Here is a 16,157-nt window from a genome sequence, read left to right as displayed (position 1 = left end):
CCTTTTACTATTTATATTAAAATAACACTTTAAGGCCCCAATATTTAAACAGTAAGAGAGTCACCACCCAAAGAGCTTAAAATTTAAATAGAGAAGAAAGGTGACAGAAGGGACGTATTCTACAGATGGGGACTTGAGGCAGCGAGCGATTGCATGTATTGCCCAAGAGGGCACACAGGAAGTCTGTGGCAGAATTGAATGCAGTCTTTCCATATTTCCAATCCAGTCTTTAAACCACAAAAACATCCTTCCTTTGTGATACAGAGGATGATAATTCATTTTATAACACTATGGCCACAAATTCAAAGCTCAGTAAAGACACAAGTAAAAGGAAAGGTCACTTAGTCACTATTCAACCCCTTTTAGCCCTAGAAGAGACGATATAGCATATATCCCACATCACAAAGGTGGAAACCACCAAGACAAGTCATTAAATTGTATCTCTCACAATCATGTCATTTTCAATTGTATAAATAAACAAAGCAACAGTCATTAAAAGCTTTTAAGTTGCTAAGAACTGACTGCATAGTCATAGCATAACAATATCTCTTTAATCATAACCAGACCCCATTGTAAGGCAACTTTCCACTGATGTGAAAGGACAGACCCTTGTATTCTTCTGCTGTTCTCCATATTTCACATGCATCCTGGAACAGGAGTTTTCAAACCTTTTTGTAGCATGAGCTGTATATTAATATAGCAATTGTCCCACATCTCTTCTGAATCCCCAATTGCACAGACCAGTTCCCTTCCTATTTACAAGCACATAGCATCCCAGTGGCAGCTACAGCAATTGCATAATACTGTACTAGGACAAAATTAAGGTATTTTTAATATGATCTTAGCAGCTGGAAAAAAGGAGGAGAGTTAACACCATATAATCAGCCTGCACTCTGCAGATTGCCCCAAGAAAGTTTGAAAACCTCTGGTTAGCATCGTAACTTCTGTCATTGAGTATTACAGTTAAATACAGTAGGATGTCTAAGATGTGATTCAGCAAAGCATAAAAGCATGTGTTTAATTTTCAGCATGCACTTAAGTTCATCCCTACCCACCACACAATTAAGCATGGACTTAACTTAAGCAAATGCTTACGTCCCATTGACTCTAAAATAAATCAAAGTAAGTAATTTAAGTCAATGGGAGTTAATCAGGTGCTTAAGTGATTTATTGAATCAGGATCTAAGTATTGAAACTGACCTTTAAAAATAATACTTTCAGTAAATTTTACATAGAGAAATATAAAGACAAATGCTGCCTGAAAAAGAGGAAAATAAAACAGATGGTTAATAATAAATGATACTTTGTACTCACACTGCAGCGTTCATCTGAGGATCCCAAAGTCCTTTACAAATATCAGTGAATTAAGGCTCACAACACCCTAAGGGGTAAGGAAGTATTATTATCTCCATCTTACAGATTGGGAAACTGAAACATAGGAAGATTAAATGACTTGACAACCCACTATCCAATAAGTTATAATTATAATTACACTGTAAGCCAGATCCAATCTGAACAATTCTCATTTTATAATAACTTGTGTATGTTCTATGCTCTACCTAATGGGATTAATCTGCAGGGAGATTTAGGTTAGACATTAGGAAAAACTTTGTAACTGAAAGGGTAATTAAGATCTGGAATAGGCTTCCAAGGGAGGTTGTGGAATCCCCATCACCAGAGGTTTTTAGAACAGGTTAGACAAACATCTGTCAGGGATGGTCTAGATTTACTTCGTCCTGCCTCAGTGCAAGGAGCTGAACTGGATGACCTCTCAAGGTCTCTTCCAGCCCTACATTTCTATGATTCTACCGAGGACTGAGTTTCATTTTATTCTTGTTTATCGATTAATGCCTCATGCTAGTAATATGCTTTTTATGGTACTGTGAATAAGAATTTATTTTGCTTACCAAGAGCCCAGTCCTACAGTCCTTACTCAGGCAAAACTACCATTAGCTCCAATGGGGATTGTGCCCGAGAGAGAAGCACAGGGTCTGGCATATATATATAATGTCTGTCTACAAAAATATCCTGTGCATTTTATGACAAAATAAATACTGTTTAAAAGGCTACAGATGGGGTTTTTCCAGAGTACGCAGTATTGGCCTAACTCTGCTTTCAACAACACCTTAAAAACATATGACAGGTTTCAGAGTAGCAGCTGTGTTAGTCTGTATCCGCAAAAAGAAAAGGAGGACTTGTGGCACATTAGAGACTAACAAATTTATTTGAGCATAAGCTTCATGAGCTACAGTGATGAAGTGAGCTGTAGCTCACGAAAGCTTATGCTCAAATAAATTTGTTAGTCTCTAAGGTGCCACAAGTCCTCCTTTTTTAAAAACATATAGGAACCAAGAATAATTTAGACCAGTTTAAAGCCATAAAGTTAATATGCTGCTAATTTAAAAGAGGGCTTGCTCCTTGGTCCTCAGACTGAAGGGGAAGGACATTTCACTGCAATGGGGACACAGAGGCAAATGATAAAAGTAGTATCGTCTTTGCTCTTGTATATCCCAAATTCCAGCAGCCCAATTCCCCAAAGAATATAAAGGAGGCAGAAGCTCCCTTCTGAAGAGGGCATAACACTGATGCCTGAGTTTGGCTGCAGCTAAGCAGTTATATTGCCCATCCACACTTTTCAGTGCAGTACCTGTGCCCTGCTTCATCAAAGCTTTCAAGCATACAGACCAGTCAATATTATTGAATGGCTGACGGCCTTCCTCAGACCTCTCGAAACAGGCATAGGAAATGAGAACAATTATGTGGTTCTTTTTGCAGCCCAAATGGGGAAATAAACTGGATCTCTCTCTTACAATAACGTCTCAACTTCCGCATTTTTGTGAATGAGAAACATACCAAACTAATACCAGCTTCAGAAAATTAGACGGATCTGAACTTGGGCTCTTGTGGAAAGACGCATCTGACACAGTGGCAATGCAGCAGGAGGAGAACTGGATTCTGGAAGTTTGAAATGGGCCTGAATTGCACAGCTCAGATTTGAATCTAAACTTCTTTAAAATTTGGGGGAGTTTGGACCCAAGATTTTTGTTAAGTCAATTACAGAGATGGAAACTGTAAGGTTTAGGGTCTAGAACTGGACATGAACTTCTCCAAAATTCAGAGGTGTTTGGATGCAGAATTTTCTGCTGCATTCCTACTGGAAATCAATCACAACTTTAAGGGACTAATCTCATCTGTGAGTACACCTGTCCTTTGTCTTCATCTGTTTTGTTCTTTCAGATTGCAAACTCTTCTTTAGGACAGACACTGTCTCTTGCTATGAGTCTGTACAGCACCTAACCATACAGTCCCCTGATCTCAATTGAGGGCCTCTAGTTAATAATGAGTAACAAGAATTTCAAACTCGATAAGGACAAGAGTCATGTAACAATGGGCCATTGCCTATTATAAGCAACTAATTTGCACAGAAGTGCAAGTACAGGTGTACAAGTGAGGATTATTCATTAAAGAGTTCATACATTCAGATTCAAAGTGTGAATTAGCTATTTAAATCTGATATATCTGAGTCTTATACATTTAAATTGACTTTTGTGTTTTTACTCCTGGTGTCTTCACTTCCTGTGAATATCTTAGCAAATGAGCTCCCCTGCTTGAGTGTCCACACAAACAGCAATAGTTAAGCTAACTTTGCAGAATATCAACGGAGATGAAATCTTGAGTTTGTAAACATGAGTATTCACCCCTGAGACCTAATGTCTCAGGTGATCATGCAAACAGGGAATAGAAACATAACATGTGATCTGCAACCCCTAGTAAAACAGTTCAAATTTCTACTTATAGCTATCTGCTTGCAGTCGACCTGCAGAGCCAGCTTTACTCTCCAAAATTATTCAGCAAATTATTTTGAACAAGTCAGAAAATTGTGATGTGCTTGAGGGCAATTTGCAAAGAGACAAAACTCATCAAATAAATGAGTTATGAATTATGTGCCCTGTTTTAAGATTTGATAAGGCAATTATTTACAAGTTAACAAGATAATAACTTTATTCTGAACAAAATCATATCACAAAGGTCAGAGTTACTGACTGCAAAGAAGCCTATTTGATAGAACTAAATGAATGTGGCTTTAATAATTCTTTAGCATTAGTATTAAAGTAACATGCTGTAACTGCTATTATGAAATTTGAGAGACAAGGTGTGTGAGGTAATATTTTTTATTGGATCAACTTCTGTAATGAAAGAGACAAGCTTTCAAGCTGAAAAGCTTGTCTCTCACCAACAGAAGTTGGTCTACTAAAAGATATTACCTCACCCACCTTGCATCTCTTATATTCTGGGACCAACACGGCTATATCTATATCTGTCTATCTCAATAAAATTTTCATAGAATATACATTATTAAACTTGAATTAAAAGTTGAGAATGTATGTCTATAATTTAAAAGTAAAAATAAAACACTTAAGAAACAACAATTATAAAACCAGGAAATTCTGAGTTAGGATTAAACTGAAAAGAAACCACATCTTCCATTTATGGTAAATTAGAACCTTTGAGACCTAGGAGTCAGACCCTCACCTGATGTAAAAAAGCATAGCTCCATTAAATTTAAAGAAGCTCCCAGTTTATAACAGTTGAAGATCTGGGGTGAAATCTAAGCCCTGTTGAAGTAAACGGGCTCAGGATTTCACCCCTGGCTCCTAGATGCTAATCCGCTCAAAGCTACAAATAAAAGTGTACCAAAATATACAACAAACATACAGGTACAATGGTGGAAGCCCACAGGATGGAGATCAAACTATCACTGAACTGCTCACAGGCAAATTTTCACTTGACTATGTGATCTGGGAAGCTGTGATCTGTTGGGATGATACCAGATTGCCATAGAAATTACTAGTAAACTATAGAGCCAGTTACAAAGTAACAGAATAATTATTACTGTGAAGTTCATACATTTATAACACAAGTACATGGCAGAATTGTACAGTATATGATGACCTGGTAGAATCAGAGAGACCGACAGATGCATATACAGATGAACTTTTACTGAACTGGACACATATTCTGCATCTAAACAGAAGTTAATTTCCCTTTATTTATTGCCTTCAAGTAAATTTTTTAACTTAGTTGCCCTATGCCAGCTATGAGCATTCACATAGGAACACAGCCTCTAGTGGAACAAGTCACACAGCCACCTAACCTTTTTTTATGAATTTTTATTCCATGATCATCGGCTTTGCTTTACTATCCCTATATCCATGCTAGGTTTACTGCTTACCAAGGAAAAAACAATTCTGTCTCTCAGATTCCCCTAGCTAACACCAGTTTATAAATAGTACTGGTGTATACTGGTTTTTTCAGAATACAAGAAGGTCAGAAAAAACATTTTCTTTTGAAATGAAAAAAGGAGGCAAAAACAAGAATTTTAATAACAGGCTTGACATGAGAGCAGCATAATACCAGCATGAATTACACTTGGTAGCAGACTTTTATTGGAAGCCCTAGATTGCTTTGTTCCTGTCCCTGACATAATATTCAAGGCTGGGTTTATGTTTATATTTGCACAGAATGGGGTTGTTCACTAGAGTCCATGCAAATCAAACACTTGATTTATGCACCGTTCCACTGGAGGGTGTAACATTAAATTTAATTTTGTGAGGAAAGCCTGAGGCGCCTCAATGCCTGTGGCTGACATTGTGAACTAGGCAGAAAGGTGCACAAGAATTCATTACTGTTTCCAATATGCGAAATGCAGCATTTGAATGAAACATTTGTCTCTTGTCAAAAGGGAGCAATGTCTGTTCCCTGTAAAAATATCCCCCCACTCCCACTTTGATTTTATCACCAATTCAGCATACTGGACCCTGGGGTTATGGATGTAGCTGGCTTTTTGGGGGTGCGGGGAAAAAAAAAATCACATGATCTTCATTGGAATGTTGAAGCATTGCCCAAGTTGGAGTGCTGCTACAAAGTACAAATATTGATATATATAAGTTCAATGCCTCACAGCAGCAGACTCCATTGATGTCCAAAGATGAGCATTTGATAGTTTCAGGTGATATAATGGAACATTTTAAATTATTGCTGTTGGCCTTCCCTTTTATCTTTTATTTCAGTGGTCCTTAGATGCTCAAGCAAAAGGTCTTAAAGTTTGTCCAACTGACTAGACCCATATATAGTAGTGCTGGCCCAAAGATGAAACATCCATGCTTTATCCCAAGACAAAGACTTGGGACTTTAGATTGTCTAAATGGGGTCTTCGGATTTTCACTCTCTCCTCCTCCTGAGTTGTGACAGAGGAGCGTCAAAGATTGGCTGTTCCATTTAGAGGATAAAAAGATCCAAACCACCTGAACACCTTCAATCTGCAAAACTGGCTTGGAAATCTCAGCTAAATATGCTTTCTTACAAAACTTCTGATGCTTCCTGTTTCAAGTTGGGCTAGACATAAAGCAAGAGACATTTTTATGAAACTAGAAATTGCACAGAAATGAAAGATGATGATACAAAGAAAGTTAGCCTAATGTTTTGACTACTGCTAAAAACTTTGGTTTTGGTTCACCTGGAGAAAAGGCCTATGTGGGGCAAGGAAGCTTTTATTTATCCATATGTGTTCTCCCATCCCTAAGGTGGAAACCTGCAATGCCATTGGGCTGAGAATCTCTTCCACACATGCCCTCTCCATACATCACTATCATCACTGGCTACATAAACAGCTGTACTCTTTTGACTGAGGCAATCTCTTCTCACCAAGCTGGACACTGCTACCATATTGGGGTGCAAAAAGGAGTAAAGTAGAGTTCACCGTCCCATTGGAAACTATGAGCGCTTCCTCCATGACATTCCCTGCCCCTGCCATCTTGAGAAATTTGAGATTCAAGATCACTCCAAAGCCCAGGTCTCCCAGGGGGCAGTGCTTCTGAATGAGTCATTTGGCTTGCCAAACCTTGACAGACTCTTGATTTGAAATTCTGAAACTATTCTCTTTGTTCAGCTAATGAGCAGAATGGTGAGGAGTACACATAAAACAAAATTGATCCACTTCATTCATCATTTGTGCATATGTATGGCTTTAAGGCCTTATAAATGGATTCTGGGATTAAACACTTATAACTACATTCACAAACTGCTCAAAAATACCTCACTATTGGAAGTTTTGTCCCTTGATTATTTTCAATTAAAAGACTGACCAATGTCTAGAGTTTGCAGCTCTTTAGAAAGGGGTCTCCTGAGCGGGCCCTGTGGGGACACCATGGCCATGACTATAACAGGATTAAAGATAAGTTCATGGAGGAAAGGTCCATCAATAGCTATTAGCCAGGATGGGCAGGGATGCAAAACCATGCTCTGAAGTGTCCCTAACCTCTGTTTTCCAGAAGCTGGGAAATGGGCAACAAGGGATGGATCACTTGATGATTACCTGTTCTGTTCATTCCCTTGAAGCACCTGGCATTGGCCACTGTCAGAAGACAGGATACTGGGCTAAATGAACCATTGGTCTGACCCAGTATGACCGTTCTTATGCTCTTCTGTTCTAAAAGAATGGCTCAGACACGGTCAAACACCAGTTGCACAATAAGCTCTGGCAGCAGAAATCCATCCCACTCAATATGAATGAGAACTGGGGAAGCAGGGACTATGAGCAACTGGATGTTTTGCCCATTACCTTACTTTGAAATCACACTTTTTTCACGAGAAAACTAGTGAAAACAATCAAGATGACAAAACAGGAGGAAGAAGAAAAGAGAACAAGGAGGGTTATATAAGGCATAGATACATGATTCTTCAAAGCATTGGAGTGCAGTTCGAATAAGGATTCAAAAGTGTAGACAGATACTTATCCAGATCTCTTGGCTGTGCCTATTTTAAGAGCTAGGTGGAATATGGCTTCCAATCCTGGGAGAAACTAAGATTTTGAAAAATGTTCCTGTCCCAAATTGGGACAAAGTCAAAAATTCTAAAAGTTTCACAAACAAACAAACGAACAAAAATAAAAATCATATCAGATCAATTGAAATATTTCATTTAATCATTTTGAAATGCTTTATTATGATTTCAACCTTCTTTACTCCTCCCTTTTCTTTAAAACGATAAATTAAGCTAAATTTCAAAACAAAATCATTGCCAACCAAAAAATGGAACTTTTCATTTCAAAAATGTTGAAAACAGGATATTTTGATAATATTGAAAAAAGTTTGAGATGTACTCAAAATAGGAAATTCGTCAAAGCTGGCCCTTTCCCATGAAAAGCTTTGGTTTCAACAAATAGCATTTTCCTCTGACATTTAAAAAAAATAAAATACCCTACCAGTTCTAATTACTGTTATTATTTTATTGTGATGGCATCCAGAGGCTCCAGATGAGATCAGAATCCCATTGTGCTAGACACTATGCACGCATAGTAACAGATAATCCCTGTCCTAATGATCTTACAGGCCAGAACAGACAAGGAAGGGAAAACAGAGGCAAAATAACTTGCCCAGGGTCATGCAGTAGATCAGTGGCAAAGCAAGATATTGAACTCAGGTCTCCTTTCTTTCAGTCCAGTACCCAATCCACAACTGCATCCATGCAGCTGACCTGTAAGGGTGTGTCTATACAGCCCACAGAAGCAAGCCTGCCAGCCCGGATCAACAGACTTGGGCTCCTGGGGCTCATGCTACTGCACTAAAAATAGCTCTGTGCAGATGGTGCAGTTCAGGCTGGTGCTCAGGTTCTGAAGCCTAGCGGGGGGAGTAGGTTGCGGCACCCCAGCTCCAGCCCAAGCTGCAACTTCAAAATGCTTTCTACACAGTTATATTTAGCGCAGTAGCACTAGCGTTGCCAAGTTTCCACTTTTCAACCAGAATGCCCAGTCGAAAAGGGACCCTGGCGGCTGCAGTCATTAAAAGTCATAAAAAAGCGGTGCTGCAGGGCTAAGGCAGACTACTCCCAACATGTCCTGGCACCGCAGTGCGCCCCGGAAGCGGCCAGCAGGTCCGGTTCCTAGGCGTAGGGGCCATGGGGCTCCACACGCAGCCCCCGTCCCGAGCACCGGCTCTGCACTCCCACTGGCTGGGAACTGTGGCCAATGGGAGCTGGGGAGGGGGGGGGGGCAGTGCCTGTGTGTGACAACAGTGCGTGGAGCCTCCTGTCCCTCCCGCCCAGGAGCCAGACCTGCCGGCTGCTTCCGGGGTGCAGCATAGAGCCAGGACAGGCAGGGAGCCTCCCTTAGCCCTGCTGCACAGCTGACCGGGAGCCGCCCGAGGTAAGCCTGCACACCAACCCAGAGCCCCAACTCCCTGCACCAGCCGAGCCCCCACAAACCCAGAACCCCCTCCTGCACCCCAACCCCCACCTGAACCCACAGCCCCCTCCCACATTCCGAAACCCTCAGCCTCACCCCCCAGCCTGGAGCTCCCTCCTGCTGCAACCCAAACCCCGCACCCCGCCCACACCCCAACTCCCTGCCCCAGCCCGGAGTCCCCTCCCACACCCCAACCCCTGGCACCAGCCCAGTAAAAGTGAGCGAGGGTGGGGGACAGCGGGCCACTGAGGGAGGGGGAATGTAGTGAGAGGAGGGCGGGCCTCGGGGAAGGGGCGGGGCTAGGGTGTTCTGTTCTGTGCAGTTAGAAAGTTGGCAACCCTAGCTAGCAAGAGCTCCAGAGCTGCCAACTCAGACTGGGAGGCTCGCTTCCGCGGGCTGTGTAGACATATCCCAACACCTGCGTGAAATCCCACTGCAATCAACGGACTCTGTGTAGGAGCAGGAAGGAATCTGGATTCAAGGGGAGGGAAAGGCCTGAGGCTGGATTTCCTGAGAGAACAGCCTTTCTCATGGAACAGCCAGGACTACTTTCTTACTAGAAGTTTGTGAAATATGAGAGTTTTTGCACATTGCACTTATGAATGATAAAATATGTCATGTAGATGGTTAGGTAAGGTTGATCTGAAAACCTGTCATCCTTCAGGTCAAAGCCTCAACTGGTGCAAATCTGCTCCACTGAAATAAATGAAACTACACCGATTTACACTCGCAGAGGTTCTAGCGTATAGTCTCCTTAAATGTGTCCTCATTAACAAATCTGGGGAAAGCGGGACACAGGATATAAATATTAGTGGGATTGCTGAAAATTTCCCAGTAAAGCTAAATTTAATATCTCTGAGATATAAGATATTTAAGTCAAAACAGTCACGTTTCCATATCAAGCATCAGGATTACCAGCATACTTGATGAAAGTTAAAAAGCCTTTCCATGCTTTAATTCAATTGCAGAAACTTCTCATTTCCTTATTATTATGCACGTGGCATTTGGCCCACTGCTACGCAGGAAGAGGCAGTTAATCCCTGCAGTTTAAAGTTTGTTAAAAATGCACATCACTGAACATTCTGAAACCCTGAAATATTTAATCTTCCGATGTTTGAAACAGAGAAATAGGTGCACGTTCATAAAAGGCTCCATCTCTTGCTCTTTCATAGACAACAGACTCAAGATTTATCTTCAAAAGAACTTGAGGGAGATGATGTCACTGAACAGAACAGGGCTTTGTAACTGAGAACATATATGTCCTCAGCTCCCACTGAAATCAATGGAACCTGAGGGCACGCAGCACCTCACTGGATCAGGGCATCAATGTAAACAAAAAAAATAAAGACACATGATACAGTATTTGTAACACTTGAGACTCCATATACTTTCCCATGCACACCTATGCCTTCCTTTGGGATTAATGGTGGTTAATGAACACTTCAAGAGGTGAACTGAACCCTCTGAGTTTTTGTTTCTTTTGCCCCACAAATAACTGATCATACAGGATGCACAGCTCCATAGGCTGGAGTTCCTACAATGCACCTCCTCCAACAAATCAAAGGTTAGGCCAGGCTACTTTGGCCCTGAGATGCTCCCTGCACTGACTTGAGAGACTAAACCATGCTTGGCAGTCATTGATCCAAAGAGGATCGAGAGAATGGGCAAGGGCTGATAGAGGCTGCTGCATAGATCATAGTCCTTGGAGGTCAGCTTTCAGCTGCTTCGGTGCCAAAGGGGCCAGGCAGTGCAGGAGTTAGACTAATTCAAATCCACATCAACAACCTGTGACTTGAGCAAGGCATTTAGTGGACATGCTAAAAAATGTTTATTTAGCAACTACAATCTCCTTGGAACATTGAACTAGCTCACTACTTGCTTTCAGAGGATGAAGGGCTACCATTTTTCAGCAGTGTGACAATTTATTCAAATGTATGAACAACTCTTATCACAACTCTGCATAGAGCTGGTTTCCACTCATTTCTTAGCAGGAAGATATAATACGGCATGCATCTCAAGTAAAGTCATTTCTGTTTTGCACAGTCTAGCACATTAGACTTTGGGTAAAATTTTCAAAAGTGCCTCAGTTACTTAAGAGTTTCAATCCTACTGAAGGTAAATGTGACTTATGCTCCTAAACAACTTAAGCATTTTTGAAAATGGGACTTAATAGAAACTTTACAAGTAATCTAAGAGCTTTAGGAGCCTAATTCCCATTAGGCTTCATTTCTGGATTAAGGCTGAACTGCACCACTCCTGCAGAAATGAGGGGAAATATAAAACCATAGCAAGGAGTTTGAAACTTACCCAGCAATGGAATAGAAAGCCAACAAACTCACTGGTTCTTCCCAGTGTAAATATGCTGGAATGTTACAGCACAACCAGAATTTTTGTCTATTGAACTCTCTTACACACAAACCAAACTATAATGAAAATGTAGGCATCTTCCCCATGCATTTAGCTGGCAAACAACAAGAGAGTTGAGCTGATACTTTCAGATCTATGACAGAGCTGTCTGCCTTCTACATGCATTTTATAGGCATTCACAATAAATTAACTACTAAAGGTCTGCTCCATAGGCATAGCATTATGCACCGTCAAGTAGGAAACTTGGGTATGAATTCCAGGTTTGGTCGTCTCACTCACTAAACCAGTAAAGGTTAGGAGCACCCCCAACTCCTGAATGACTCAAGAGCAGCAACATCTGTAAGCCCATGAGCTACTTTAATGAAGCTCTGAAGGGAGTTCCGTCCATTAGCAGCCAGAGGAAAGTGGGAGTGATCATGCATAGCCCAGTGATGGCATTTCACTTGAGGACATTAGATGGGTTTCAGAGAGAATCCCATTCAATCTCCCTTGGCCAGAAGAATGGTTGTGGCACTACAGGGTCTTTAGCATGTGGTATAAATTGGAAAATAACACAATTCTTAGGTTTCTGACAAGACAGAGGAATCCTGCTCCCCTACTCAATATTCCCTACCCCACCCTAACTGCATCTGCATAGCAGCATGAAACATTAGAGCTGGGTGGGAATTGCATCTTTCATTTTGCAAGGAATATTTTACGTTTGGGGAAAAAATTCCATTCCAAAACAAATGAAAGCAAAAAAAAATTTGACGTTTCCCATAAAACAAAAATCCTCAAAAAAGCTTAGTTTCAGGTCAGTTGAAAATTTCTGTTTAGATAAAATATGTCTTTCTTTCCGATTTTGACTTTATTTTATATTATCTAAAATAAAAAGGTTGAAACAAAAAAGCAGTTTCAAAATGGAAAAATCAAAATGTTCTATTCTGAAGAGGTTGAAACATAACATTTCAACCTCATCAAAATGTTTGGGTTTTTTTTTTAATTTCTTTCAAAAACTTTTCTGCAAAATGTTTAGCTTTTGATGAATTGGCATTTTCTGTTAGAAAAATGTTATGTGGGAAAATTACAAGTGTAATATTGAGGAAGGCTGAAAAAAGGTGGCATCTATTTTTCCGCCCTTTGCACTCTATGGGAGAACTCCAATCTCCATACAAGCCAGCTAAGACCTCCAGCCATTTTAATACACAATACTGGAGGACCTTAAAAATAAAATGCCAAGCAGTGACCTGCATTAGTGCAATGACATTTTTAAAGTGCTGGTCAGAATCAGCACTTCATTCTCTATAATGTGCAATGATCATCACTATATTTTTTAAATCATCTCCGATGCAAGGGCCAAAGAATAATTGGGTCAGAGAAAGAGGAGAAAGGAAAGAGTGCTGGAGAGAGGTCAGAATAGGACCTGAGAAGATTCTGAGCCCAAACTCTAAAAACAAAGATAAGCCCCTAAAGCCAAATTCTGCAGTCCCTTCACAGGCAAAAGCATTAACAAATAGGAACTTTGCCCAAGCAGTAAGACCTTCAGGATTTGGCCCATCTCTTATGCAGTGTTTCATTTCACATGCAGTCTGAACAACTGCACATACCTTATCACATCATCCATGTTTTATAAGCATAGTTTTGATTCCCGGTCCCACACATGGCAAGGATTCATGATTAAATTATCTCCAAGCCCAATAGAACAGCAGTCTCAGAAAAAGAGGATGGCTGGGTTTGGGTAAGGTGATAAAAGAAATAAAACTCTTTTAATGAAGTTATTGTTTCCTTTACTATATTACAGCAGCATCCAGAAATTGTCCTTATGATAAGCTGTCGAACATTACATGAACCTTCTACTATATTTAGTCTTTCTGCCTTTCGTTATTCATCCAGTCTTTTCTTGGTGGGGTTTTTTTTTAATCCCCTTGTATTGGCCTCCAGAGCCCGTTTGGAGCAATATTGTGAAGCAAATGACCAGACATAATGACTTTCCAAGGTCCTTGTGATTCCTTATTAACATTCAGTTAGCATAAGTCCTGACTTTATTATTGACTACATTGAATACACAATACACTGACCTCTGCCATCTGCAACTAAATCTCTTCCTGCAGATCTATCAAAGTGATTTCATACACAGAGGAAGTAGAAGAAAACAAAGCAGCAGCTACTTGTCTTTTCTGTCCCAAGAAACTTTAACACTCTGGGGGGAGAAGCTGCCTTTCCTAATGCTCTTTTAGAGTAATTAGTATCCCATGCCTTCATCACTGTTTCTAAATATTGGAGCATATTCTCAAGGGGAAAAAACATGCCATACTAAAAAAACAAAAATCTTGGTAGAACCAAAGTAAGGATGGACAGCAATATTATGGACTAAATTCTACTCTCAGTTACACAGCAGTACTATGGGAAGCACAATCCTGCCCCAAACTATCTGGGATACGGATTAGACAGTCTGGGCCACCCTTTAGGATGTGCACACACCTAGTATATACTTCAACTTCCTATTTTTTTTTATTGCCCACACCTTCCCACCCAGTTCTGTCCTTTTTACACTGTAAGATCTTTGGAGCCGGGACTGTCATTTATTATATAAAGTGCCTAGCCGCTTCCTGCAGCCCCCATTGGCCTGGAACGGCGAACCACGGCCAGTGAGAGCTGCGATCGGCTGAACCTGCGGACGCTGCAGTAAACAAACCGGCCCGGTCCGCCAGCGGATTTCCCTGACGGGCCGCATGCCAAAGGCTGCTGATCCCTGGCCTAGCACAATGCTGCTTTAATCTAAGGGCTTGTCTACACTAGAAATGCTACAGCGGCACAGTTGCACCGTTGCAATGCTTCAATGTAGACACAACTTATACCAATAGGAAGGGTTCTCCCATCCATGTAGGTAATCTACCTCTCTGAGAGGCAGTAGGTGGATCAAAGGAAGAATCCTTCCATCCAACTAGTGTTATCTACCATGGGGGTTAGGTCGGCTTAACTATGTCGCTCATGGGTGTGCATTTTTCGCACCCCTGAGCAACATAGTTAGGCTGACCTAGTTTTCCAGAGTAGGCCAGGACTAAATGTTAAATAATAGTAATTTACTAAAAATCTGTACATCACCTCACTCAAAAACAAAGGGGGGGAGCCATGACTTGATTAAGGCTTCTAAACACTACTGCAATATAAATAAGTACTAGTAATGACAAATAAGAGAACTAGACAGAACTGGAAAGCCTCATGAGGCTTTTCTTTTCATATATGACTATGCAGTCCATCAACAAAATTAGCAAGGCTGTGACTTTCATGGGACCCAGGTCTCATACCCCAGGTTTACTCTGCTGTAACAATTACTCCACTGGACCAAATTATGCTTTTGTGTATCCTGATGAATATCTAAAATAACACCATTGATTTCAATTGAGTTGTTCCACATTTACATGAAAGCACAATTTGATGCAATTGGTTTTGATTCACACTGGAGTAAGCTAGATCAGAGCTTTTGTTGTTGATTTTGCAGTAGCACCTAGGAGTCCAGCCATGGACAAAGACCCCAAAGTACTAAGTGCTGTACAAACACAGGACAACAAGATAGTCCCTGTCCCAAGGAACTTACAATACAACTTCTAGGTTCCTTGACCCCCTTCACTGGAGCCATAGGCAGCACTAGCCAACAGCCACCTGCAAGTTAAAAGCAGTGGACCTGCCTCAGAGTAGTGTGGTGTCATATATTGTCTAATGGTATTCTTCACTAGGATCATCAGAAATACGCAAGTGGATACCAACATGCAGGCATGGTAAAAACACCTTAGCCTGGACTATACTAGTCCTTCCACTGTTGCTAGCACCGGTGACTAACAACTTTAAGATATTTCTTAAAGTTAAGCATGTGCTGCTTTGCTGAATCAAGACCTTGGAGCCTGACTTCAGCATGCCTTAACATAGCATCTTTCACAGTTACCAGGGTATGGTAACACAGATAGCTTGTTGGCACAAAGGCAGGCACAATCTTCTCTAACAATAGTCAAATGTTAATGGAAATAACAAGCAGGGGTATAAATACAAAGCTAATATTCCAAACACACATAATGGGGTAGAGGTGTTATGAGTTCAGTGTTAACGGTAACATTTTTAACCCAATTCTCACATTCAGAGGCAAGATGGTGAGTGTAGAGGAGCAACAACTGGGGTGGGAGCAGTAATAAATTAATGGTGAAATTAATTCACCCTAATGCAAAGTCCATGCAACTATAGTGGTATTACATTGTTGTCAGTGCCAGGGAAAGTTTTTGCTTCCTTGTTAATGTATTGAATCAACAATGCACTTCATGACAAAGGCCAGGATACTCAGGTCAGCTTTAGACCTAGTCATTGCACTGGTGACCAAATCTTTACCTTGACACAGCTTTTTGAGAAGATGGCTGAATTTAATAAGCTGTGCACATCACTTTTTAATAGATTTCTGTAAGGCTTCTGACTCAGGGCATTGAGCAAGTTTGTGCAATGTAATGAGGTTACTCACTGTACCTGGAAAGATAGTGTCATTGATAGAAGAGGTCTTTAATGGAATGGAAAGCTGTGTTCAAGT

At 40.8% G+C, this 16,157-nt stretch overlaps 1 long non-coding RNA gene across 2 annotated transcripts in view; it reads left to right on the top strand.

The window, feature by feature from the left end:
* Positions 1-9,068: 9,068 nt before the first annotated feature.
* LOC119566075 overlaps positions 9,069-16,157 on the top strand; it is a 47,649-nt gene continuing 40,560 nt past the window's right edge. For both annotated transcript variants that reach the window (XR_005225068.2, XR_005225067.2), the window contains exon 1: positions 9,069-9,202. This is a non-coding gene — a long non-coding RNA (uncharacterized LOC119566075). The remainder of the gene's footprint in view (positions 9,203-16,157) is intronic.

The sequence above is a fragment of the Chelonia mydas genome, chromosome 4, assembly GCF_015237465.2.
Source record: "Chelonia mydas isolate rCheMyd1 chromosome 4, rCheMyd1.pri.v2, whole genome shotgun sequence".
Classification (NCBI taxonomy): domain Eukaryota; kingdom Metazoa; phylum Chordata; order Testudines; family Cheloniidae; genus Chelonia; species Chelonia mydas.
This window is presented reverse-complemented; position numbering and strand designations above follow the sequence as displayed.